Below are 5,217 nucleotides of genomic sequence, written 5' to 3' on the forward strand. Positions count from 1 at the left end.
ATGTTCTATTATTTCTCTCAGCTACTCCATTTTGTTGAGGTGTATGTGGTACTGTAAATTGTTGCATAATTCCATTTTGTTTGCAATATTTGATAAAAGCTCCTGAAGTGTACTCACCACCTTTATCTGATCGAAGAATTTTAATGCTCTTTCCTGTTTGCTTTTCAACCATACTCTTGAATTCTTTAAAGTATTCAAACACGTCACTTTTGTTTCTTATAAAGTACACCCAGGTGTATCTAGTGCTATCATCAATAAATATAAGAAAGTAATATGCTCCACCAAGTGACTTAGTTTGCATTGGACCACATACATCAATATGCACTAGTTCAAGTATTTCACGTTTTCTTCTATTTTCATGCACAGGAAATTCTTCCCTATGTTGTTTTCCTAGTGCACAACCTTCACATTCAAAGTGTTCACCCTTAATAATTGGAAGACCTTATACCATCAGTTTCTTTTGTAGTAACATTAGGTCATTATGATTTAAGTGTCCATACCTTTGATGCCAAAGCTCCATAGTTGACATGCTTGTTGATTCCAAAGATTGATGCCCATTCTTCATTACATCCAACTTGTATAAGCCTCCAACTCTCATTCCTTTTGCAAAAACCTTGTAGTTGTCCTGCACATCCTTTACCAAACAATGTGATTTCACAAATTCAACTTTTAAATGTTAATCTGTGATAGTAGAGACTGAAATTAAGTTCTTCTTTAATCTTGGAACATACACCACATTTTGAATTTGTTTTTCTTGTCCATTAGGCATCATAACACTTATATCACCATATCCTTTAATTTCATGTGATCTATTATCTCCTAAATAGATGTGTCCACCATTATTAATCTCATGATAAGTATCAAACCAATCTCTTTTGCATGACATATGGATTGATGCACCATAATCTATAAACCAAGCATTATCATCATTAGTTTCTGCTGATAAAGCAGTGTTGGACACAAACAGTTTAAGATTTCTAGAGTCATGACTAATTGCTTCATCTCTATCAACATAATTTCCTGAATGCCTTCTTTGTTTAAATTGATCAGACCTTCTTTTCATGCAATTCTTAGCAAAGTGACCAGGTTTTCCACAGTAATAACACACATCATCTCTACTTGATTTGGCATTTGTCCTTGGTAATGATGTACCTTGAAATGATTTTACTTGTGGCTTTTTGCCTTTATTTTTCTCCCACTGTTTGCCTTTGAAGGATTGCTTCCCTTTGGCCATCAATGCCAAATCTGAATTGGGAGATTTCTGTTTAAGGCTTCTTCTCCGCTCTTCTTCCTGCATAAGTATACCTGCCAACTCATCAAAAGTAGGAGCCTTCTCTCTAGCTGAAAGACCAGTGATAAACATTTGATATTCATCAAGCATTCCATTTAATGTCACAGTAACCAAGTCTGTACTAGATATTGATTCACCAATGTCACCTAATTTATCCTTTAGATCTTTAATTCTAGAAATAAAATCACTAACACTTTCATTTTCTTCCATCTTAATTGAAAGAAGCTTACTCTTTAAATACAATATTCGATTTGTAGTCTTCGTCTCATACAAATTTTTGAGAGTGTCCCATGTCTCCTTGGATGTTTTGCACTCTCTAATGTGTGGAATAATGTTGTCCTTAACCGTCATCCGCAGAAGCACCTTGGATTTGTTTTCCTGTCGCTCCCAATCTTGAATTGCAGCATTTGTGGCTTGAGGGGACACTGGCTTAACCTCAGCTCTAGACACAATCGCCCATGTATTGTTTCCTTCCATCAAAGTCTGCAACTTAAACTTATAATTTGCATAATTTTCACCGTTTAACTTGTTAGAGTAAGATAAATAAGATTCTGCCAATACATTAGCCATGTTACTTATTTTCACCGTACCAATCACCAAAAAAAAATTACTAATTTTCACAAATATAAACCCTCAAGCATAAATCATAAAATTTTATCCAATATCATTGGATAATATGGCTGCCTTTTTTTTTATTATTAAAAACTTCGTTCTTAGAAAATGTTCTCTTTTTCTACAAATAACTAGAAATAGGTTGCAGGCAATTTTTTTTGTTATCTTCACAACCATATACAATGATCTTCAAAGGGAATATATACACACTCAAACATTCAAGATACCACAAAATTTGATACCCACAAAAATGCAGACCTCCTTTTCTCAATCGAACACAAACTTAGCCCCCCACGGCCAATGTGCCGTCACTTACCAATAAGCAATCAAATTTCTCCTCACAGCTCTTTCTTGGAAATCCTCAGCTCTATTTCCTTGACAGCAAACAGCTCCATCCAGCGCCTTTGGCTAGCAGCTCTATCAATATTTGTGGGCAATTTCTACGCAACATCTCTTCACTGACACACCCTTACACATACTCGGACTTCACGTTCTCAGCAGCTCCAATTGCACAAAACTCTCACAATGGTTCCACTTATAGCAAAAACTTTGAACGCTCAACACAATCGTCTCTTAAAGGTTCACACAAAAAAACTCTCAACGTTGAACCTTTGATACCAAATTAGACACACTGAACACAACTTTAAAGCAGCAAAAAACTTTACAGCAACAAAAAACTCACGCATGGTCCTCTCAGCACACTGATATCTGATCTCTTACGCAGCGATCTCTTACTCTCGGTCTGATTGCTCACAAATAGGAGCCTTCTCTTAGCAATCAACCTCACCTCGCTCTGATACCAAAATATATAACCCAACATGGATACTGAATACAAAACACAGAACACTTATCTGATTCGATTGTCCAGGAGGATTTTTATATATAGAGAAAAAGCTTCTGGAGTCAGTGGCTTCTTCAAGAAGTTATCTAGCTCTCAATACTTCCGTCGAATTCTCGAGAAAAATATAGACGCAACATTTAATGGTGGTGGTTGGAATTACTAATGTTTTCCAACAATGGGAACAACAGCCAATGGTTGGGCGGTTAGACCGCGACTTCGGGCGGCACTCCGTCTCTTCATTTCTACTAAACCAATTTCCAACATAGATGACGATGAAATGACGAGACCGCGACTTCGGGTGGCACTCCGTCTCTTCACTTCTGCTAAACCGGCTGCCAACATAGATGACGATGAAATGGCGAATCCGATACCCAGTCTGTGAAACACGGTGATACCCCTGTTATTCCTTGTTTTCTGCCTGGCATAGGGCACGACTACCCTGTCGTAGAATGGAAGCCATACGATGAGAACAAGCAGATAGGAAACCGAGAATGATCCCACAGGTATTTTGAAACCCTTGGAGCCTATCCGCCGGTCCATGCTTAGGGCCTGCAAAATAGAGAACGTGTGATAATGTCTGTTTGTGATTTGATTGGAAGTCCTATAGGAAAATATGGGAAGTGTTCTGATGACGGATTTGAGCCCCTCAATATTTTCAACAGAACAGACACTCCAACTGCTAATCGGTGAGGAGTCGTCCCCTCTGGTGGGGCCGTGGTTCATTATGGCAGCTTTGTTCAAGAACCTGGCGGTCATAACAATTTTTAAAATTAAGGTCTTGGATTTTGAAATGAGAGTGAACCCTGATACAATATATATCGCATGTTAAATAGTATATAAACAGATGCGCTAATTGTGGATGGACCCTTCAAATCATGAAATTAATAGTAGAAGCTTAAGACTGAAAACGAGAATGGAATCGGATGTAAAACTAGATTCATACCTAAGTAAAGCAATGCATTCTTTTTTAGATGTCAATGTACAAAACAAATGACCTCCATATGAAATAGAAAAGCTGTTGGATCCTCATCATAGTCGATCCATCAATCTACATCTATAGAGAGAGGCTCTTGAATCCTCATTCTAGTGACTCGATCCGTGAAAATATGAATCAATTATGAATACAACAGACTGGAGAGGCGCCAATTCCCGATACAGTTGCAGAGAAGAAATCAAGTGATGCAGTCATAATTTTACAAATTTACATATCAATTCTTAGAGAGGAAAACTCTATTTATGCATTTGTATCGATTATGGTTGAATAGAAATGCAGTGGTTTAAGGCTTTTTTGGACCAATATTTATAAGATATATACCATTCCCTCAATAATACTGTGTACTTATTTCATATAAGATCTCGTAGAACCAGAATGAGGATCCTCGATTTGACAATTATGTACTGTAATGTGGATTTCTTACTTATCATAAGAGACCATAGAATCAGACACAGTAGGAACGTAGAGCAAGTCGGCGACCTTCATAATTTGATATGGCAGGAGGAGAGTTCATTAGTTTATCATTAATTATGATAAAATCAATGTAGATAGGAGTAGTTTAAAGTATGGTTACCAAATTTAAATTTGAAATTTATTGAATTTAAATTTATTTAGATACGTAAGAAATTGGAGAGTATACTTATTAAAAAGATTAATTAATATTTATAATAATATAAATTTCAATTTTTTTTATATTAATTTTTTTTTCAATTATTAATAATTACAAATAAAATTATATATTAAATAAAAATATATAATTTTACATTTAAAATAACAAATTATAATTTTTTGATCTATATATTCATCTGAACTATAAATATAGATTTTACTCAATATAAACTGAATCATAGAAGCATACATTTGAATTAGCTATGTATAATCATAAATCATAAATTTCTATATAGATTTCATTAAAAACCTGCCATTACCGTTAGTATTAATAGTAACTAGTAACAGTAGCTATCTCATGGATCCATACATGTTTCTAAAAATGAGTAGTTCTGTGCCTGGACAGCTAAACAACACTCCTAAATAGCTCTTATCAAGAATCTGAATAGGTTTTTAAATATGAATAGTTCTGTGTTTGGGAACAAATGAACAACGCTCTTAAATAGCCCTTATCAAGGATCTAAACAGGTTTCTAAATATGAATAGTTTCATCTGGGAACAACTGAAATACACTCCTAAATAGCCCTTATCAAGAATCTGAATTGGATTTTCTTGTGTTACAACCCCACCTCTTTCGTTGCGTTCGACCTGACATGGCCTGCGAAGTAGCTCTGCAGCTGTCTTTTCTCCCTCTCTCCACCTTGATCAAACTAATCCGCCTTGAAGGCCATGGCAGACGGCTTTGTCCTGGCAGAACCACCCACCATGACTGCGAAAAACAAAACCAGAAGCGCAATTGCCCCCGCAGAAGCCCTCTCGCCCTGCAGAAGCCCTCTCGCATTTGTTCAACTTCTTGTCCATTGCACTGCA

This window comes from Pinus tabuliformis, chromosome 1_2, assembly GCF_031772625.1.
Source record: "Pinus tabuliformis cultivar Carrire ecotype Pingquan chromosome 1_2, CPIR1, whole genome shotgun sequence".
NCBI lineage: Eukaryota > Viridiplantae > Streptophyta > Pinopsida > Pinales > Pinaceae > Pinus > Pinus tabuliformis.